This window comes from Pristiophorus japonicus, unplaced genomic scaffold, assembly GCF_044704955.1.
Source record: "Pristiophorus japonicus isolate sPriJap1 unplaced genomic scaffold, sPriJap1.hap1 HAP1_SCAFFOLD_557, whole genome shotgun sequence".
Taxonomy (NCBI): Eukaryota; Metazoa; Chordata; class Chondrichthyes; family Pristiophoridae; genus Pristiophorus; species Pristiophorus japonicus.
Genome location: NW_027254464.1, coordinates 126,560 through 149,657, shown reverse-complemented (window position 1 = coordinate 149,657; position 23,098 = coordinate 126,560). Strand labels below are relative to the sequence as shown.

Sequence of the window (23,098 nt, the reverse complement as noted above, 5' to 3'; positions counted from 1 at the left end):
GAGTGGGTGCAAGATGCCTGTGCCTGGATTTTTTTTAACGTGTGGTGACCGTTGCACATCAGCCACCACACGGGCTTGACAGAGCCAGGCCTTTATCCAGTGGCAAGGGTTAACCAGGACGACTGGAGACCTGCTCTGCTGCACGGACCCAGTGCGCACACATATCGCAGTGTGGGCTGACCCGTGCTACCCCTGGCCCTCGGCTCTTCTGGGCCCTGTACCCTCATCTGTCGCATCTCCGCCACGATTTCTCGCCGCTCCTCCACCATAAACATTCACCGCCTCTCGCCACAAACACTCACTACTCATCCGCCCCGACCTTCCCACTCCTCTATACCTGGGCCCTGCCGACGTTCCTGCCCTCGCGCCAAAATGGCGACCAGTGTTTTGATGACATCACCTAGTCGCCCATCTCAAAATCATTGCATACTTGGAGCAGCTCGCGCTGGAGGTTGGAGTGGTCCAGCTCTTATACTTGCCGACCTGCGGAGCTGTTCTCTCACAGGTTGGGGTGGTGGGGGGCGGGGGGGGGGGGGGAAGAGGGGACCACGATGTCCCAGGCCCGCCATTCCAGCGCTTATACTTGCCGACCTGCGGAACTGTTCTCTCGCATTTCTCAATCCAGATGAGAAAGGCCTAAACCGGCTTCCAGACCCTGGATTAAAAGATCGCTGATGTCCGTGTCTAGTCTGGAAGTCAGGAGTCTTTGCACTGGATAAGGGAGGGCTTGGGGTCATCTTACTGAAGTATTCAAGATCCTTAGCCAGAGAGAGAAGATAAACATCCAGAGGTTTAACACAGTCAGAGTCGACAACAAAGTAGCGATAGTCTCGAACTCAGAGAATGGCGGGAAAATATAGCGGGGGGAGGGGGAAGGAGATAGGATGGTCGGGGTTGTGGAGCAGAAGGGCAAAGTCGAGGAACAGCCAGCAGTGGGCAGGACAATTCCTGCACCTTCCGGCCACAGAGAAACTGTGACACACAGAATAAATAGAAAGAACCTGTTTTTATATCCGACCTTTCACGACCTCAGGATGTCCCGAAGCTCTTTACAGACAATGAAGAGTTTTTAAAGTGTAGTCACTGTTGCAATTTGTGCACAGCCAGCTCCCACAAGCAGCAAAGTGATAATGACCAGATAACCAGTTCTCATGATGTTGATTGATGGATAAATATTGTCCAGGACACCGGAGGGAACTAATTCCTTGCATCATTCCCTCTGGGGGCTTCCAGCAGTCCCTTTAAGGACCACAGGTTGGGCCATTCTACAGACTGTTCCACTGGGCAGGACTTGCACAGCTCACGCACCGACCAATGGAAGACCAAGATTGCACGGGGGTCCCATGTACATCAACCAATGAGGCCTCCCCCATGTTTAGTGCGGGAACGCTGGATTCCTATTTTGCGGCTGCGGCATAATTTCCCGGCGGCCCTTAGTGGGAACCACTGCGGGTGATTTTTGTCTCGTTACTGCTCTGTTTACGGTGTAAATCCGGACAATAGTGAGACGTAAATCACTCCCAACTACTTTATGCAGAGGGTATGGGAAGTAATACATTGTGGTAAGTGGTTTGAGATATTTGTCAGGAACATTGGAAATGTAAGTTTCTCCTTCAGATGTAATTGCAGTGTGTTTATTTCCATCGCATTCCTTATACTGGACGCTGTCTTACCTGTGAAATATTTTATTCACAACACTACATTCCTCGTGGCCTTTGGAAATAGCTGCCCCCACCCCTCTCCCCCCGCTCTCCCTCCCCTCCCCCTGCTCCTCAACCCCCCCCCACCTGCTCTTTCTCCCCCCTCTTCTCTCTCTCCACCCCCCCCCCACTTTCTCGCCCCCCCTTCTCTCTCTCCACCCCCCCCACTTTCTCGCGCCCCCCCGCGCTCTCTTCCCCTCCCCTCCGCTCTCTGTCCCCCACTTTTCCTCCCCCCGCTCTCTCTCCCCCTCCCCCCACGCGAAGGCAGAATATTATCTGAATGGTGACAGATTAGGAAAAGGGGAGGTGCAACGAGACCTGGGTGTCATGGTACATCAGTCATTGAAAGTTGGCATACAGGTACAGCAGGCGGTGAAGAAGGCCTTCCTAGTTAGGGGATTTGAGTATGGGAGCAGGGAGGTCTTACTGCAGTAGTACAGGACTTTAGTGAGGCCTCACCTGGAATATTGTGTTCAGTTTTGGTTTCCTAATCTGAGGAAAGACGTTCTTGCTATTGAGGGAGTGCAGCGAAGGTTCACCAGATTGATTCCCGGGATGGCAGGACTGACAAATGAGGAGAGACTGGATCAACTGGACCTCGATTCACTGGAGTTTAGAAGGATGAGGGGGGATCTCATAGAAATATATAAAATTCTGACGGGACTGGACAGGTTAGATGCAGGAAGAATGTTCCCAATGCTGTGGAAGTCCAGAACCAGGGAACACAGTCTAAGGATAAGGGATAAGCCATTTAGGACTGAGATGAGGAGAAACGTCTTCACTCAGAGTTGTTAACCTGTGAAATTCCCTGCCGCAGAGAGTTGTTGATGCCAGTTCATTGGATATATTCAAGAGGGAGTTAGTTATGGCCCTTACGGCTAAAGGGATCAAGGGGTATGGAGAGAAAGCAGGAAAGGGGTACTGAGGTGAATGATCAGCCATGATCTTATTGAATGGTGGTGCAGGCTCGAAGGGCCGAATGGCCTACTCCTGCACCCAATTTCTATGTTTCGATCCCGCTCTGTCCAGTGGTTTTCGGGTCTTTATCTCCGGGCGCTGATTCGGGCCCGAAATCGATGTAAATCGCCCCCCAGGGAGTAAACACTGGGGCAGTAGCTGATTCTATGATCACAACCCAGAGCCCGAGTGGGCACTTTAAACAGGAAAGTGTTTGAATAAATCACAGCAAGAAACTGAATCACTGACTGTTGTATTTTAACTTTCCCCAAGCTCCAGCCTCAATGACTCTAGATCCGAATACAGCGAATCCCCGGCTCATCCTGTCTGAGGACCAGACCCGTGTGAGACATGGAGATAAACGGCAGCCGCTCCCTGACACCCTGGAGAGGTTTGATCCCTGGGGCTGTGTCCTGGGATCAGAGGTGGAGGTGTGGAACAAGGTGGGGTCTGGAAGTGGTCAGAGAGTCTGCCGGGAGAAAAGGGCTATTCACCCCGAGCACAGAGACCGGATACTGGATTGTGGGGCTGGATCCCGGAAGAGGCTATTTTGCCGGCACCTCCCCCTCACTAACCCACCTCACCCAGAGTGTGAAGCCCCTGACGATCAGAGTGTACCTGGACTATGAGGGTGTACAGGTGTTATTTTACAATGCAGACAACTTGTCCCATCATGTCCCATCTCCACACTTTCACTGAGAGAACCTTTCCCTACTTCTCCCCGGGGCTGAATGATGGCGGGAAAAACTCCGCACCACTGACAATCTGTGGGGTTAAAGGTCACCAACAGGCCCATCCCAAAATTTCAACCTGCCACCTGCTGGCCATTGGTCCCAGTCACAGGTGGTGCAGGGAGGGAGCTGGGGAGCGAGGGAGAGAAAGTGCGAGCTCAGAGGGGGATGGGGAAGAGAGAAGAAACAAATCGATGGTGAATTGTAGACGGGGAGTTACTGGGTGGAATGAGCTGTGTAACACAAGAATCCGGTGATCTTGCTGCCTGTAATGTTGCTCCACAGGCAGAAGGTGACACTACATGGCGGTGTTTGAAATGAATTAGAGCAACACCTCTTCTGGCAAGCCTATTATTAAACTACACAACAGAAGCAACATTGATTTTTTTTTAAGCGAATTGGGGGCTTAACTACATCCCAGAGTCATGTACTCAACTTTTTTATTTTAAATTTGCACCTTACCCATCCCTGGAATTTAGAAGTTTAAGATGTCATTTGATCGAAGTTTTCAAGATATTAAGAACCAAGAGTAAGCCTTTCCGCCGCGTGGGTTGTCTAGGACTAGGGGCATCGTCTAAAAATTATAGCCAGGCCTTTCAGGAGTGAAGTTAGAAAATACTTCGACACACAAAGGGTGGGAGAAGTTTGGAATTTTCTTCTGCAAACCACAATTGATGCAGCTTCAATTGTTAATTTTAAACCGGAGGTTGATGGATTTTCGTTAACCAAAGGGATTGTGGGATATGGGCCAAAGGCAGGTTTATGGAGACAGGTCACAGATCAGTCGTAATCTCATTGAATGGTGGGACAGGCTCCAGGGGCTGAATGGCCTCTTCCTGCTCCTATCCTGAACTAACAGGACTGATTTTAAGAGCCCCTGCCTGGTGTAACCGGAGCGATAGTCGCCTGGAAATGGCACTAAAGTTTACGCTGGTGCTTCAGCCATCGTCACCGTGGGTGGGGTCCTGAGATGGGCAGCGGGAACGCCTGCCTGTTTCAGGGGAGGAAACCTCATCAAACCGGGGTCCCGTGATGTATAGAGGACCCTGACTGCAATTCTGAGGTACAAATGGGCGGAGTGAGGGCACGTTGAGCGGCCGAACCAGCTGCTCTTCAAACACTCGCTGGAGGCCGCTCAAATATTTTTTATAAAACAGATCTCTTTCCTAAAAACAAACACATTCCTGACATCGCAACCATTATATTTCTGATTTACTTCATTTTGTATACAAATATTTTCAACCTTCCCCGTGTTCCATTCCCTTCAAGGCCGTTCCTTCATCTTTGTCCATGAAAGTTTGAACATTTCATGTTGAAAGTCTCTTCTGTATTTTTTTCATTCGTTGCTGGGATATGATGGTGCAAGGCCAGCATTTATTGACCATCCCTAATTGCCCTCGAGAAGGGGGTGGTGAGCCACCTTCTTGAACCACTGCAGTCCGTGTGGTGAAGGTGCTCCCACAGGGATACGAGGGAGGGAGTTCCAGGATTTTGATCCAGCGATGAAGGAACAGCTGATATATTTCCCAAGTGAGGATGGTGTGTAACGTGAAGGGGAACTTGTAGGTGAGGGTGTTCCCCTGCAACTGCTGCCCTTGTCCCTCTGGGTGGTAGAGGTCGCGGGTTTGGGAGTTGCTGCAGTGCAACGTGTAGATGGTACACACTGCAGCCACGGTACGCCGGTGGTGGAGGGAGTGAATGTTGAAGGTGGTGGATGGGGTGCCAATCAAGCGGGATGCTTTGTCCTGGATGGTGTCGAACTTCTTGAACTTTGTTGGAGCTGCACTCATCCAGGAAAGTGGAGAGTATTCCATCACACTCCTGACTTATGCCTTTGAGATGGGGGAAAGGCTTTGAGCAGTCAGGAGGTGATTGAAAGTGATTTGACCAAATCAGTTGTGAATATACTCGTGCATTAATTCTCCAGTTTTAAACCATGAGAGAACCCAGTGTAACAGGTTAATGATTTAGATCACTGTTTTTGTTTACTAATGAATGAATTCTAATGGCCGATTGCTTCTAAAATAGTTGTGATTATTAGATTGTTGCATTATAAATCATGAATCAGATATCAAATGCTGCCATTTCATCTATTTTCTTATTTGAAGGGGTATGGATAATATTTACATTCTTTTACTCGTGTCTGGTATTCTTAAGATGTGCCCACTTATTGAGGGTTTTACGGGTTAAGTGAGAAACCAGGAAAGGCCCTCCGTACCAGGGTTGAGAATGTCCATTACATGTCTCCACACTCTATACTGGGTGGGTCCCTTAAATGCTCCCAGAGACAGGCTGCCTCCCGCTATGTTTGGCTGATATTTACATTATTAGTGAAGCGTACTATGAAATATTAAACAGCAGAAAATAAAACCGCTCTTCAATATCCTACTTTATAATGTTGTTCAGTTATTTTTGGAGCGTGTCGTACCTCTGCTCCTCCGGCGGACTCTCCTGAAATAGACAGAAACACAAATGTTAACGCACAGCAGACCGCTGGCAGTGCTCAAACAGACTAAACAAGGCTCAACTTTGCAGCATGAGAGAGCTAGCGAGTCAATAATAAAGTGTGGAGCAACTCACTGATCTCAGCTGCCCAAAACCTGAAGTTATATGCTCCTCTTGTACCATGTGGGAACTCAGGGACACTTCCGGTGTCCCTGACAACTACGTGTGCGGGAAGTGTATCCACCTCCAGCTCCTGACGGACCGCGTTGCGGAATTGGAGCTGAGGGTGGATTCACTCTGGAGCATCCACGATGCTGAGAATGACGTGAGTAGCACGTGTCGCGAGTTGGTCTTACCACAGGTGAAGGGTCCACAGCCAGATAGGGAATGGAAGACCAACAGGAAGAGCAGTGCAAGGAAGGTAGTGCGGTCATCCCCCTGCAAAACAGATACACCGCTTTGAGTACTGTTGGGGGGGATGACTTACCAGGGGAAGGCAGCAGCAGCCAAGTTCAAGGCACCGTGGCTGGCTCTGCTGCACAGGAGGGCAGGAAAAAGAGTGGGAGAGCAATAGTGATAGGGGATTCAATTGTAAGGGGAATAGATAGGCGTTTCTGCGGCCGCAACCGAGACTCCAGGATGGTATGTTGCCTTCCTGGTGCAAGGGTCAAGGATGTCTCGGAGCGGATGCAGGACATTCTGAAAAGGGAGGGTGAACAGCCAGTTGTCGTGGTGCACATTGGTACCAACGATATAGGTAAAAAACGGGATGAGGTCCTACGAGACGAATTTAAGGAGCTAGGAGCTAAATTAAAAAGTAGGACCTCAAAAGTAGTAATCTCAGGATTGCTACCAGTGCCACGTGCTAGTCAAAGTAGGAATCTCAGGATAGCTCAGATGAATACGTGGCTTGAGCAGTGGTGCAGCAGGGAGGGATTCAAATTCCTGGGGCATTGGAACCGGTCCTGGGGGAGGTGGGACCAGTACAAAACAGACGGTCTGCACCTCAGCAGAACGGGAACCAATGTCCAAGGGGGAATGTTTGCTAGTGCTGTTGGGGATGAGTTAAACTAATATGGCAGGGGAATGGGAACCAATGCAGGGAGACAGAGGGAAACAAAATGGAGACAGAAGCAAAAGACAGAAAGGAGATGAGTAAAAGTGGAGGGCAGAGAAACCCAAGGCAAAAAACAAAAAGGGCCACTTTACAGAAAAACTCTAAAGGGTCAAAGTGTAATAAAAAGGCAAGCCTGAAAGCTCTGTGCCTCAATGCGAGGAGTATTCAGAATAAGGTGGACAAATTAACTGTGCAGATAGCAGTTAACGGATACGATGTGGTTGGCATCACGGAGACATGGCTCCAGGGTGACCAAGGCTGGGAACTCAACATCCAAGGGTATTCAACTATTGGAAAGATGGACAGAAAGGAAAAGGAGGCGGGGTGGCGTTGCTGGTTAAAGAGGAAATTAATGCAATTGTAAGAAAGGACATTAGCTTGGATGATGTGGAATCGGTATGGGTGGAGCTACGGAATACCAAGGGGCAGAAAACGCTAGTGGGAGTTGTGTACATACCTCCAAACAGTAGTAGAGATGTTGGGGAGGGCATCAAACAGGAAATTAGGGGTGCATGCAATAAAGGTGCAGCAGTTATCATGGATGACTTTAATATGCATATAGATTGGGCTAACCAAACTGGAAAAATACAGTGGAGGAGGATTTCCTGGAGTGCATAACGGATGGTTTTCCAGACCAATATGTCAAGGAACTAAATAGGGGGAAGGCCATCTTAGACTGGGTGTTGTGTAATGAGAGAGGATTAATTAACAATCTCGTTGTGCGAGGTCCCTTGGGGAAGAGTGACCATAATATGGTGGAATTCTACATTAGGATGGAGAAGGAAACAGTTAATTCAGAGACCATGGTCCAGAACTTAAAGAAGGGTAACTTTGAAGGTATGAGGCGTGAATTGGCTAGGATAGATTGGCGAATGATACTTAAGGGGTTGACAGTGGATGGGCAATGGCTGATATTTAGAGACCGCATGGATGAACGACAACAATTGTACATCCCTGTCTGGCGTAAAAATAAAAAAGGGAAGGTGGCTCAACCGTGGCTATCAAGGGTAAATCAGGGATAATATTAAAGCCAAGGAAGTGGCATACAAATTGGCCAGAAATAGCAGCGAACCAGGAAACTGGGAGAAATTTAGAACTCAGCAGAGGAGGACAAAGCATTTGATTAGGGCAGGGAAAATAGAGTACGAGAGGAAGCTTGCAGGGAACATTAAAATGAACTGCAAAAGCTTCTATAGATATGTAAAGAGAAAAAGGTTAGTAAAGACAAACGTAGGTCCCCTGCAATCAGAATCAGGGGAAGTCATAACTGGGAACAAAGAAATGGCAGACCAATTGAACAAGTACTTTGGTTCGGTATTCACTAAGGAGGACACAAACAACCTTCCGGATATAAAAGGGGTCAGAGGGTGTAGTAAGAAGGAGGAACTGAGGGAAATCCTTATTAGTCGGGAAATTGTGTTGGGGAAATTGATGGGATTGAAGGCCGATAAATCCCCAGGGCCGGATGGTCTGCATCCCAGAGTACTTAAGGAGGTGGCCTTGGAAATAGCGGATGTATTGACAGTCATTTTCCAACATTCCACAGACTCTGGATCAGTTCCTATGGAGTGGAGGGTAGCCAATGTCACCCCACTTTTTAAAAAAGGAGGGAGAGAGAAAACAGGAAATTATAGACCGGTCAGCCTGACATTGGTAGTGGGTAAAATGATGGAATCAATTATTCAGGATGTCATAGCAGCGCATTTGGAAAGAGGTGACATGATAGGTCCAAGTCAGCATGGATTTGTGAAAGGGAAATCATGCTTGACAAATCTTCTGGAATTTTTTGAGGATGTTTCCAGGAGAGTGGACAAGGGAGAACCAGTTGATGTGGTGTATTTGGACTTTCAGAAGGCTTTTGACAAGGTCCCACACAAGAGATTAATGTGCAAAGTTAAAGTACATGGGATTGGGGGTAGTGTGCTGACATGGATTGAGAACTGGTTGTCAGACAGGAAGCAAAGAGTTGGAGTAAATGGGTACTTTTTAGAATGGCAGGCAGTGACTAGTGGGGTACCGCAAGGTTCTGTGCTGGGGCCCCAGCTGTTTACACTGTACATTAATGATTTAGACGAGGGGATTAATTGTAGTATCTCCAAATTTGCGGATGACACTAAGTTGGGTGGCAGTGTGAGCTGCGAGGAGGATGCTATGAAGCTGCAGAGTGACTTGGATAGGTTCGGTGAGTCGGAAAATGCATGGCAGATAAAGTATAATGTGGATAAATGTGAGGTTGTCCACTTTGGTTGTAAAAAGAGAGAGACAGACTATTATCTGAATGGTGACAGATTAGGAAAAGGGGAGGTGCAACGAGACCTGGGTGTCATGGTACATCAGTCATTGAAGGTTGGCATGCAGATACAGCAGGCGGTTAAGAAAGCAAATGGCATGTTGGCCTTCATAGCGAGGGGATTTGAGTACAGGGGCAGGGAGGTATTCGTACAGTTGTCCAGGGCCTTGGTGAGGCCACATCTGGAGTATTGTGTACAGTTTTGGTCTCCTAACATGAGGAAGGACATTCTTGCTGTTGAGGGAGTGCAGCGCAGGTTCACCAGACTGATTCCCGGGATGGCGGGACTGACATATCAAGAAAGACTGGATCAACTGGGCTTGTATTCACTGGAGTTCAGAAGAATGAGAGGGGATCTCATAGAAACGTTTAAAATTCTGACGGGTTTAGACAGGTTAGATGCAGGAACATTGTTCCCAATGTTGGGGAAGTCCAGAACCAGGGGTCATTGTCTAAGGATAAGGGGTAAGCCATTTAGGACAGAGGAGAAACTTCTTCACCCAGAGTGGTGAACCTGTGGAATTCTCTACCACAGAAAGTTGTTGAGGCCAATTCACTAAATATATTCAAAAAGGAGTTAGATGTCGTCCTTACTACTAGGGTCATCAAAGGGTATGGTGAGAAAGCAGGAATGGGGTACTGAAGTTGCATGTTCAGCCATGAACTCATTGAATGGTGGTGTAGGCTTGAAGGGCCGAATGGCCTATTGCTGCACCTATTTTCTATGTTTCTATGTTAGGGCCTTTGAGAGGAGCAGATGGGAACTAATGAAAGGAAACAGTTGGAAAGCTAATAAGCAAAGACCCGGGTTGGACAAATTGAGTCAGTTTAGTGAAGTGCATGGGCTGGTACTCAATATTGAGGGCGAGTCACTGGGGAGCTGGGACAGGGATTTTTGCAAACAGGTACAGGGGCAGCAAGAAACAGAAATAACAGCTGGGGGAAACTGAGCACATAAGATAATAGAGGATGCACTGACGGCAGGAAGAATGCTTATAAAGACACTGAGAAAGTCACCTTTCTGAAGGAAGGATATACTAGCTTTGGAGGGGGTATAGAGACGATTCACTAGGCTGATTCCGGAGATGAGGGGGTTACCTTATGATGATAGATTGAGTAGACTGGGTCTTTACTCGTTGGAGTTCAGAAGGATGAGGGGTGATCTTATACAAACATTTAAAATAATGAAAGGGATAGACAAGATAGTGGCAGAGCGGTTGTTTCCGCTGGTCGGGGAGACTAGAACTCGGGGGCACAGCCTCAAAATATGGGGGAGCCAATTTAAAACCGAGTTGAGAAGGAATTTCTTCTCCCAGAGGGTTGTGAATCTGTGGAATTCACTGCCCAAGGAAGCAGTTGAGGCTAGCTCATTGAATGTATTCAAATCACAGATAGATAGATTTTTAACCAATAAGCGAATTAAGGGTTACGGGGAGCGGGCAGGTAAGTGGAGCTGAGTCCACGGCCAGATCAGCCATGATCTTGTTGAATGGCGGAGCAGGCTCGAGGGGCTAGATGGCCTACTCCTGTTCCTAATTCTTATGTTCTTATGTTCTTACAACAATGTGCAGATATAGGAACATAGGAACAGGAGTAGGCCATTCAGCCCCTCGAGACTGTTCCATCATTTAATTAGATCAAGCACTAACTCCGAATGCAGAAGACCAAGTAATGGAGGAACAAGTAGTTCAGAAGCCAGAGAACATAGTTAGGACAAAGATGCAGTTCATAGAATCATAGAAATTTACAGCAGAGCAGGAAGTCATTTCGGCCCATTGTGTCCGTGCCGGCCGACGAAGAGTTATCCGGCCTTATCCCACTTTCCAGCTCTCGGTCCTAGCCCTGTAGGTTATGGCACTTCAAGTGCACATTCAAGTACGTTTTAGTCGTGGTGAGGTTTTCTGCCTCTACCAACCTTTCGATAAGTGAGTTCCATACCCCAACCACCCTCTGGGTGAAAACATTTCCCCTCAAATACCCGCTAAACCTCCTACCAATTACTTTAAATCTATGCCCCCTGCTTGTTGACCCCACTGCTAAGGGAAATAGGTCCTTCCTATTCACTCAGCTCTCTCCTCAGCCTCCTCTTTGCCAAAGAATAAACAATCTCAGCTTGTCCAGTCTTTCCTCAAAGCTAAAATTCTCCAGTCCAGGCAACATCCTCATAAATCCCGTCTGCTACTGTAAAGTCCATGTGTGTCTCAGTGTCATCTCCTGTACATGTACAGTACACAGCGGGTAAAGGGAAACGATTCACTCCCGGCTGCTTCTGTGAAGCCCGTGCATGTCTCAGTGTCAGCTCCTGTACACAGCGGGTAAAGGGGAACGATTCACTCACGCCTGGTACTGTATGGCTCGTGTGCCTCTCAGTGCCAGCTCCTGTACATGTACAGTAGACAGTGGGTAAAGGGGAACGATTCACTCCCCTCTGGTACTGTAGAGCCCGTGTCTCTCAGTGCCAGCTCCTGTACAGGTACAGTACACAGCGGGTAAAGGAACAATTCACTCCCCTCTGCTACTGTAGAGCCTGTGTGTGTCTCAGTGTCAGCTCCTCTGCACTGCTCAGTGTCCCACCATTTAATGTGTATTCCCTTGCCTTGTTAGCCCTCCTCAAATGCATGACCTCACACTTCTGCAGATTGAATTCTATTTGCCACTGTTCTGCCCACGTGACCATTCACTGATATCTTCCTGCAGTCTGTTAAGGTGCAGGGAGATTCTGGCTGTAGGGAGGTGGGTGGTGATGAGTGTGGTAATGATGATGAGTTGGTTACCCAGAGATAGGTCTGTGCACATTGAAGATAAATGACAAAAGGTACTGGAGGAGCAGGAGGGGCTAAATGACAATGTATGAAATCCTGTAAGGGCTCTGAACCGTCCCATGCAAGGATGGCCGAGAAAATCAAGGCAATTCCCTTTGTTATACTTCCGGTTTTTGGTGACAAAGATGTTTGCAAAGAAAATCGCAAATTATGTCAATCTGCTGCGAAAATAATACTGGGACGTTGAAGCGTAAATGGCGCTGTTCCTGTGACAAAAAATGGGAGAGAGCTGACCAAATAAAAACCATGGAAATGGTCAGGAACGTTGAAGTAGCTGCAAGAAGCATTTTCATTGGAGGAGGGAGAAGGCCAGGAGGAAAGGTGATCCACATGACATTGATTACAGAGTGGAATCTAGACAGCAGGTGGGTGATATACAAGAACCAGGTAACATTAACAAGGGTAAACTAGGGGCCAAAAGATGGAACATCTACATTAAGCTGTATAGACGTGAACGCTGAATGCATTCGGGATCAGCAATTCCAAAACACGAGGTTACTGCAGCACTCGGGAACTCCAATGTTGTGGGAATATTATAAACATGGCTGACTGCAGAGAATGGTGCACGGGACAGGATGAGCCTGTTGCACCATTCAGTTAGATCATGGCTGATCTGTACCTCAACTGCATTTACCCACTTCTGCTCCATATCCTTTGATGCCCTTAACCAACAACAATCTACCCATCTCAGTCTGGAAAATGTTGAATTGTTTGATCCGAGCATTCAGTCTTTTGAGGGAGGGAGTTCCAGATTTCCACAACTCTGAATGAATTTTTAAAAAAGTATTCAGGCACAGCAAAATAGACAGCAAGGATGTGATGTGGGCCTGGATGTCAAAGACACCGAGGAGATTAAAGCTGTTGATCCTGTGAAAGAGCTGTCCAATTTACTCCCACACCCAATCCTTTCCCCATAACGCTGAAAATGAGTTCTCTCCAGCTACATGTCCCATTGCCCTTTGAACGTCCCGATGGAATCTGCTTCCACCACCCTTTCAGGTTACAAATCTGAAAACATATCTCCACATTTCCCCTCTAGTTCTCTTGCCAATTATTTTAGATCTGTGACCTCTGGCTACCGGTCCGGTTGCCAGAAGAAATAGTTTCTCCCGTTTGCTCAATCAAAACCCCCTCAGAATTTTGAATACCTCCATTAGGTGTCCCCTTGACCTTTGTTGCTCCAAGGAGAACAATCCCAGCTTCTGCTATCTCTCCACTTTACTGAAGTCCCTCATTCCTACTCTCATCCTAATAAACCTCCTCCTTACTCTCTCCAAGACCTTGACATCCTTCCTCAAGTGTGGTTCCCAGAATTCTACACAATACTCCAGCTGCAGCCTAACCAGTGATTTGTAAAGGTTCAGCATGACTTCCTTGTATTGAATTCAATGCCCCCGTTTACAAAGCCAAGTATCCCACAAGCTTTCTTCACTGTCTTATCAACTTGCCCTGCCACCTTCAAAAGATTTGTGAACATTTACCCCAGTTCATTCTGTTCTTGCACAACGCTCAAAATAGCACTATTTAGATTATACTGCCTCTCCATGTTGTTCTTCCCAAAGTGCATCACCTCACACTCAGCCACGTTAAACTGTACCTGCCATGTGTCTGCCCATTTCTCCAGTCTGTCTTTGTCCTCCTGAAGTCTGCTTCTATCCTGCTCACTATTCACTACGTTGCCAAGTTTTGACTCGTCTGCAAACTTCAAAATTGTACTTTCTATCCCGAGGTTCAGGTTATTTATCTACAGCAAGGAAAGCTTATCGTGAATTGTCTCAGATTTCTCACAGATTTGTCTCCATTCTGAATAAAATATCATCCTTTTCCTCATTCAGTTCTTCGACCAAATTCTGTTCCTTTTCATCCAAAATATTGCGCAATGTAGAAAATTCAGAGTCGATGAGGTTCTGCGATTGATTCGAATGTTCCTGTGAAGACAAAAAAAGTTTGTTGAAGAAGGAAACAAAACTATCGCAGGTCACCAGCACATTGATTACAATGCTTAATAACCACCAAGCCACGCTGCTGAAAATGCACAGGGAAAGAGTTCTGTTAGCCAGGCATGGGGTGCATAACACGCTCCCCGTACAGGTACAGCCCACATCGGCCTACTGAGAATTCACCTTCATTTCGGAGATGCTCTCTTGCTGCTTAAACTCAAAATCATGAGATTTCCTTCTGCCTCAGAGAATGTAGGATTCAGTTCATTTTCACCTGCAATTTAAATTAAAATGAGGTCTGAAGTTAGTTGGCAAAAAATCCAGGGAGGAAATGAGGGGAAACATTTTTACACAGCGAGTTATGGTGATCTGGAGTGCCCTGCCTGAAAGGGCGGTGGAAGCAGATTCAATAGTAACTTTCAAAAGGGAATTGGATAAATAGTTGAATAGGAGACATTCACAGGGCTCTGGGGAAAGAGCAGAGGAGTGAGAGTAATGGGACAGCTCTTTCAAAGAGCCAACACAGGCACGATGGGCAGAATGGCCTCCAGTGCTGTGTGTTTCCATGATTCTAGGTGCTGACAGCAGAGTCAGGGCTCTGCTACAATTAGGATTAAATGTGAATTTTAAAATAAATTCTTAGCTGGACCAACTGTTTTAACTTCACTTCATAATGGTTGCAGCTCGTGCAAAGCTGAAGTGGAGTCAAACTCTCTCCTGGCCCACGGTCAATGGAAACTATTGGTCTTCAGAGTTACTCTGCGCATCTCCCCTCGTCATCAATCTCAAACTGCTTTGCATCATCACAGAGTATGTGACATGACTGTCCCAATCACACTGAGCCGGGACATACTGAGTTAAGACAGGCAGAATCAGCTGAACTATGAACAGAAGTACTGAGCTTTCTATACTTCAACAACATTAGATTCACAGCAAGATTCCTGCTCTCCTCCAGCTCACAAGATATCCTGAAATTTAAATAAAATGCAAAGTCAGGCAACACCATGTTTCCTATTGGGAAGGAGAGCAGGGGAGTTCACCTCAGTGTCCTGGGTCAATATTTATCCTTCAACCAACATCACTAAAACAGATGAGCTGGTCATTGTCACATTGCTGTTCGTGGAATCTTGCTGTGCGCTAATTGGCTGCTGCGTTTCCTACTTTACAACACTGACTACGCTTCAAAAGTACTTCATTGGCTGTAAAGCACTTTGGGATGTCCTGAGTTTGTGAAAAACACAATATAGTCTTTCTTTCTACGGGATTAACACACAACATTATTGCAGCATGACATGTCCTCTGCTAGAAACTGTCAGACACAATTCAACGACTGTGTGACTGAGATAGTCCTGATACAGCATCATTTCCTGTCGTTGCTGACTCCATCATTTCTTACCCATACTCCAGCTATGAGCACATTCTTCACACTACAAGTCTAATTTAAGCACACACGTACACACACCTTACAATAGATGACAGCCCCCCACCACTCATAAAAACAAGATCCCATGCACAGATTGTCTTTAACCCATGACTAAGATTACCCACCATTGTATTATGGGGATTATTTGCATCCCTCCTCTGCCTCACCATTCCCCTTCCTCATCCCATCCCCCTTCCTCTCCCCCCTCCCCAATGCACATTGGGCCCATACTCTCTGGAATTAAGAAGAAAGAGAGGTGATCTCATTGAAACACAAGATTCTGAGGGGGACTGACAGGGTAGATGCTGAGAGGTTGTTTCCCCTGTCTGGAGAGTCTAGAACTAGGGGACATAGTCTCAGGATAAGGGGTCGGCCATTTAAGACCGAGATGAGGAGGAATTTCTTCGCTGAGAGGATGTGAATCTTTGGAATTCTGTAACCCAAAGGGCTATGGATGCTGAGTCTCTGAATATATTTAAGGCTGAGATCGATAGATTTTTGGACTCTGGGGGAATCAAGGGATATGGGGATTGGGCGGGAAAGTAGAGTTAAGGTCGAAGATCAGCTATGATCTTATTGAATGGCGGAGCAGGCTCGAATGGTAAAGGTGGGGGGGGGGGGGAACCCTGATAATAAAGGATGACAAAGAATAATAAAGAACCTAGTTTCCCCTGAATTGCATCTGTGCTATTCTCCTCAACAACTCCATGCGGCAGCAAATCCCAAATTCTCAACACTCTCTGGGTAAAGAAGTCATCCTCTTAAAACTGTGCCTTCATATAGTGTGACAGGAGGGAGATAATTGCACCAAGACCTGCCCCCAACTCCTCCGGTCTATTTTTCTGTATTACCAATTTGGGTTTTTTTAAGACTCAGAAGGTTATAGGTTTAAGTCCTGCTCCAGAACCTGGAGCACAAAATCTAGGCTGACACACCAATGCAGTGCTGAGGGAGCGCTGCACTGTCGGAGGTGCCGTCTTTTGGATGAAATCTTAAACCGATCCCCCGTCTACCCCCTCAGGTGGATGTAAAAGATCTCATGGCGCTATTTTGAAGAGCAGGGAAGTTATCCACAATGTCCCTGGCCAATATTTATCCCTCAACCAACATCAACAAAAACATATTATTTGGTCGCTAACACATTGCTGCTGGTGGGAGCTTGCCGTGTGCAGATTGACGGCCACGTTTCCGACATTACAACCACAAGTACACTTCAAAAGTAGTTCCAGATCACAACAACTCGCTGTGTTTAAAATAAAAAGTTGCATTTCACCCCGCTTCTTAAATCGGTGTCAACACTGAGCCACGTGAGGAGATATTAAGACAGGTGACCAAAAGCTGGTAAAAGAGGCAGGTTTTAAGGAGCGCTTTAAAGGAGAGGGGTAGAGAGGCGGAGAGGTTTAGGGAGAGAATCCAGAGCTCAGGGCCCAGGCAGCTGAAGGCACGGCTGCGGTTTGTGAATTTAAAAATGATCCGCTATATGGTGCCCACTCCAAATAACAGACTTGGCAGGTCCGGAATTAGGTGCATTACCTTCCAATAGATGAAACATTTGATCTGTGCCCTCTGCAGCACATCCTGGACCCAGCAGCCAGGCCTGTGGCTCACTCACTGGGCAGCAGACCCTGTCATTGCAAACACTATTTCAATGTGTTTCCCCTCTGTAACAATCCACAACAACATTCAACACATTATATATAGTACAGACTGGAGCAAACACATCCCCCTCCTCCTCAATCCCCCCTCCCCTCATCCCAGCCCTCACCCCCCGGGTATAAAACCAGGCGGCCGCCCTCAGCCGCTCCAACTCATCGACACAAGGGCCCAGCGCCGCGTTAGTGGCGCCCGGCCCAAACACACTGCCCGAGCTCCGAGTCCCACTGAAGCCCGGGCCCGCCTCCCTCACTCTGAGTGACAGGCGCTCCGACCAATCCGCTTCCCCCGGGAGAGCCCCGCCCCGGAAACCCGCCCCCTCACTCTGAGTGACAGGAGCTACGGCCAACCCGCTTCACCCGGGAGCTCCTCACTGGGCCGCCCCTGGCCAATCAGCGCCGCCAGGAGGCGGGGTTTGCGGCCATGATTTGGGTTGAGCGAGGCTCACGCTCGGAGCTTGGCGGTTGGGTTGAAATATTTGAATGTTTAACGGGCGGTGACCTTTGCCCCTGTGTTCCACTCCAGGACATTGTGACGTATTTACTGAGGCGGCCGAGAGCTCGGGCCTTACACTAAACATCCGTAAGACAAAGGTCCTCCAGCAGCCTGTCCCCGCCGCACAGCACTGCCCCCCAGTCAGCAAGGTCCACGGCGCGGCCCTGGACACCGGGGACCATTCCCCAAACCTCGGGAGTCTCTTATCAACAAGGGCAGGCATTGACCACCAGATCCAACACCGCCTCCAGTGCGCCAGTGCAGCCTTCGGCCGCCTGAGGAAAAGAGTGTTTGAAGACCAGGCCTCAAACCTACCACCGAGCTCATGGTCTACAGGGCTGTAGTAATAGCTGCCCTCCTGTATGGCTCAGAGACATGGACCATGTACAGCAGACAGCTCAAGTCGCTGGAGAAATACCACCAACGATGTCTCCGCAAGATCCTGCAAATCCCCTGGGAGGGCAGACGCACCAACGTTAGCGTCCTCGACCAGGCCAACATCCCCAGCATTGAAGCACTGACCACACTCGACCAGCTCTGCTGGGCAGGCCACATTGTCCGCATGCCAGACACGGGACTCCCAAAGCAAGTGCTCTACGCGGAGCTCCGTCACGGCAAATGAGCCAAAGGTGGGCAGAGGAAACGTTACAAGGACACCCTCAAAGCCTCCCTGGTAAAGTGCAACATCCCCACTGACACCTGGGAGTCCCTGGCCAAAGACCGCCCGAAGTGGAGGAAGTGGATCGGGAGGTTGTTGAGCTCTTCGAATCTCAATGCCGTGAGCGTGAAGAGGTCAGGCACAGGCAGCGGAAGGAGCGTGTGATAAATCTGTGCCACCCACCCCTTCCTCCAACGAACATGTGTCCCACTTATGACAGGGTGTGGCTCTCGTATTGGACTGTTCAACCACCAAAGAACTAATTTTAGGAGTGGAAGCAAGTCTGCCTCGATTCCGAGGGACTACCTATGAAAAAAGAGGGATTGGCGGGACAACAACAACAACTTGTATTTATATAGTGCCTTTAATGCAGTAAAAGGTCCCCAGGCGCTTCACAGGAGGGTCACAGATCATTTTGTCTATTCCGGGGCGGATCTGCAATTGTCACCGAACTAATCTGCCTCCCACAATATCTGCAGAATCCCGGGAAAACCCGCAACCTCCCCGAGAATGGTCTTCATCATCATCATTGGCGGTCCCTGGAACCAGGATGACTTGCTTCCACATGGGTTCGCAGATGTTTCAATGAAGGAGCCAATATTCCAGTCCTGAACTCCAATTGAAGGGTGGAAGATGCCTGTGCCTGGATTGTTTTAACGTGTGGTGACCGTCTCACACCAGCCACCACACGGCAAGGGTTAATCAGGATGTCAGGAGACCTGCTCTGCTACAAGGACCTAGTGCGCGCACATATCGCAGTGTGGGCAGGTCCGTGCTGTCCCCGGGCTCTCGGCTCGTCTGGGCCCTGTACCCTCATTCACCGCACCTCCGCCACGATCTCTCACCGTTCCACCGCCACAAAAACATTCGCCACACCTCTGCCACGATCTCTCACCGCTCATCCGCCCCGACCTTCCCGCTCCTCCGCTGTACCTGGATCCCGCCGATGTTCCTGCCCACGCTCCAAACTGCCATCTGGGTTTTGATTATGTCATCCAGTCGCCCACCTCGAAGCAGTCGCACACTTGTAGCAGCTCACTCTGGAAGCTGCAGTGGTATGCTCTTTTATCCTCCCGACCCGCGGTGGTGACCTCTCACAGGTCGGGGTGGCCCACGATGAATGAATGCCCCGGGAATAAGTTGCCCTGATGTTGACGCTCAGATTGTAATTATTTCTGTGGTGCCCATCTTTAATATTCTCCTGAAAGTCCCACTGCAATCCAGTTCCAGTTCCATTGAGGGTGTAAAAGAAAAGATAGCCATCCATGGCTAACGAAAGAAATAAAGGATGGTATCCAATTAAAAACAAGGGCATACAAAGTGGCCAAAACTAGTGGGAGGACAGAAGATTGGGAAGCTTTTAAAAGCCAGCAAAGAATGACTAAAAAAAATAATTAAGAAAGGGAAGGTAGACTGTGAAAGTAAACTAGCACAAAAGATAAAAACAGATAGCAAGAGTTTCTTTCGGTATATAAAAAGGAAAAGAGTGGCTAAAGTAAATATTGATCCCTCAGAGGACGAGAACGGGAATTAGTGATGGGGAACATGGAGATGGCAGAAACTCTGAATAAATATTTTGTATCAGTCTTTACGGTAGAGGACAAAAGCAATATTCCAACAGTGGATAATCAAGGGGCTATAGCGGGGGAGGAACTTATCACAATCACTAAGAAGTAAGATAATGGGACTAAAGGCGGATAAATCCCCTGGATCTGATGACTTGCATCCTAGCATCTTAAGAGAAGTAATGGCAGGGATAGTGGATGCATTGGTTATAATTTACCAAAATTCCCTGGATTCTGGGGGGTCCCAGCAGATTGGAAAACGGCAAATGTAACACCACTATTTAAAAAAGGAGGCAGACAAAAAGCAGGAAACTAGACCAGTTAGCCTAACATCTGTGGTTGGGAAAATGTTGGAGTCCATTATTAAAGAAGCAGTAGCAGGACATTTGGAAAAGCATAATTCGGTCAGGCAGAGTCAGCATGGATTTATGAAGGGGAAGTCATGTTTGACAAATTGCTGGAATTCTTTGAGGATGTAATGAATATGGTGGATGAAGGGGAACCAGTGGATTTGGTGTATTTGGACTTCCAGAAGGCATTTGAGAAGGTGCCAAATAAAAGGTTACTGCGCAAGATAAAAGTTCACGGGGTTGGGGGTAATATATTAGCATGGATAGAGGATTGGCTAACAGAAAACAGAGAGTCGGGATAAATGGTTCATTCTCCGGTTGGCAATCAGTAGCTAGTGGGGTGCCGCTGGGACCCCAACTATTTACAATCTATATTAACAACTTGGAAGAAAGGACCGAGTGTAACGTAACCAAGTTTGCTGACGATGCAAAGATGTGATAAAAAGCAATGTGTGAGGAGGACACAAAAAACCTGCAAAACAATAGACAGGCTAAGTGGGCAAAAATTTGGTCGATGAAGTATAATGTTGGAAAGTGAGGGTCATGCACTTTGGCAAAACAAATCAAAGAGCAAGTTATTATTTAAATGGAGAAAAATTGCAAAATGCTGCAGTGCAGCGGGACCTGGGTTATTTGTGCATGAAACACAAAAGGTTAGTATTCAGGTACAGCAAGTGGAAGGCCAATGGTATCTTGGCTTTTATTGCAAAGGGGATGGAGTATAAAAACAGGGAAGTCTTGCTTGTTGTACAGGGTATTGGTGAGGCCACACCTGGAATACTGCCTTGGTTTCCATATTTACGAAATAATGTACTTGCTTTGGAGGCAGTTCCGAGAAGGTTCACTAGGTTGATTCCGGAGATGAGGGGGTTGACCTACGAGGAAAGGTTGAGGAGAATGGGCCTATACTCATTGCAATTCAGAAGAATGAGAGGTGATCTTATCGAAACATATAAGATTATGAGGGGGCTTGACAAGGTTGATGCAGAGAGGATGTTTCCACTGATAGGGGAGACTAGAACTTGGGGGCATAATCTTAGAATAAGGGGCCGCCCATTTAAACTGAGATGAGGAGAAATTTCTTCTCTCAGGGTTGTAAATCTGTGGAATTCGCTGCCTCAGAGAACTGTGGAAGCTGGGACATTAAATAAATTTAATCAGAGGTAGACAGTTTCTTAACCGATAAGGGATTAAGGGGTTATGGGGAGCGGGCACGAAAGTGGACCTGAGTCTATAATCAGATCAGCCATGATTGTATTAAATGGCAGAGCAGGCTCCAGGGGCCATTTGGCCTACTCCTGCTCCTATTTCTTGTGTTCTTATGTAAAAGGCCGATGATAATCAGACCTTGATGAATCGACTGACTCTGGCAGATAGGGACGTGATCTTTGGGTTTGAGGTTCCCGTGTGCTAATCTTCTCCTTCTAATATTCTTTAAAAGGAGTTTACAAAAGTCATCACTGTAAGTACAGGATAGAACTTCAGAACATTCTCTCCTTCTTGTTCCTGTCCTATGGGCCATGCAGCACCGATACACCTGGGTAATCTGGGCCTGTGACTGATGGTAAAACCCGCAGCTCCCGCCCCGCTGGACACACAAGTGACAACCAATGGGCCAATGGTTTTCCTGGTGCCCTCCCCGCCCCTGGTGCCAGGCTCGGTATACGCCCATCCTGTGGGTCGGTGCCCTACCCCCCCCTCCCACCACCACTGGTGCCAGGCTCAATACACGGCCATCCTGTGGGGTTTGTGCCCTCCCCTGGTGCCAGGCTAGATACACGGCCATCCTGTGGGGTCGGTGCCCACCCCTGGTGCCAAGCTAGATACACGGCCATCCTGTGGGGTCGGTGCCCTCCCCTGGTGCCAGGCTCGGTGTACACCATCCTGTGGGTTCAGTGCCCTCCCCTGCTGCCAGGCTAGATACACGGCCAACCTGTGGGGTCGGTGCCCGCCCCTGATGCCAGGCTCGGTATACGCCCATCCTGTGGGGTCGGTGCCCTCCCCTGCTGCCAGGCTCAGTATACGCCCATCCTGTGTTGTTGGTGCCCTCCCCTGGTGCAAGACTCAGTTTACCCATCCTCTGGGCTCAGTGCCCTCCCCGCCAAGCTACATGACGTCACAGAGACTGCATTGCCAGGTTACTGATGTCACACAGCTCGCGTTGCTGGGGTTTTGACGTCACACACTCATTATTGCCGGGTCGTTGACGTCACTGGTGCTGAGCGAGCGGCGGCGCGAGTTCGAATCGCAGCCGCGTGACCCGGAGCGAGCCCGCCTCGGACTGTGGGAGCGGGCGGGGAAAGTGGCAGATACAGGGTCGCGATTTGTAGGCGGCCTGTCAATCAGGTCAATCAGCCAATTGCAGTGGCGGCCAACGCCTCCCTGAGCGCGCTGAGAGGCGGCACTGCGCATGTCCAGGATCCCAAGAGGTCGGCCGTTGGCGAAGGTAAACAAGATGGCGGAAAGTGAGCGGAGCTGAGCGGCAACGGGGGGAAGTGTCCCGGGGGGAGAATGGGCCGAGGGAGAGTGGGCCGAGGGAGAGTGTCCCGGGGGGGGGGAGAGAGGGGGCCGATTGAGAGTGTCCCGGGGTGGGGAGAGAGGGGGCCGAGGGAGCGTGTCCCCGGGGGGGGAGAGGGGGCCGAGGGAGAGTGTCCCGATGGGGGAGGTGAGACATGGAATGGGGGTGAGGGCGAGAGAGACACGGACACGCGCACACAGACTTGACACAGGCACATCCCCAGAATGACTGGGGAGGGAGGAGATAGACGGGGAGTTCGACAGACGAGGGGGAGATAATGGGGGGGTCCTGGGAAACCGTTCCCCTCCCCTCCTCCTGTAACCGTCCCCTCCTCCTCTCGGCTCCTCGTCCCCATCCCCGGGGGGCCCAGTAAGATCAGACAGTGTGTAACCCGGGGGCCCAGTGAGATCAGACAGTGTGTAATCCGGGGGCCC

General features: G+C 48.7%; 1 protein-coding gene across 5 annotated transcripts in view; it reads right to left on the bottom strand.

The window, feature by feature from the left end:
• The window catches only part of LOC139254510 (zinc finger protein 664-like), a 77,885-nt gene extending 60,743 nt beyond the window's left edge, over positions 1-17,142 (bottom strand). The window contains exons 1-4 of one of the 5 annotated variants that reach the window (XR_011592023.1): positions 16,959-17,139; positions 14,186-14,276; positions 13,660-13,990; positions 5,817-5,839 (exon numbers count right to left, since the gene is read on the bottom strand). The gene's annotated coding sequence lies outside the window, so the exon portion shown is untranslated. Of the gene's footprint in view, positions 1-4,641; positions 5,840-13,659; positions 13,991-14,185; positions 14,277-16,958 lie in introns of those variants that run through there. The other 4 variants (XM_070873732.1, XM_070873733.1, XR_011592024.1 and 1 more) reach the window with 4 other exon arrangements.
• Positions 17,143-23,098: the final 5,956 nt, after the last annotated feature.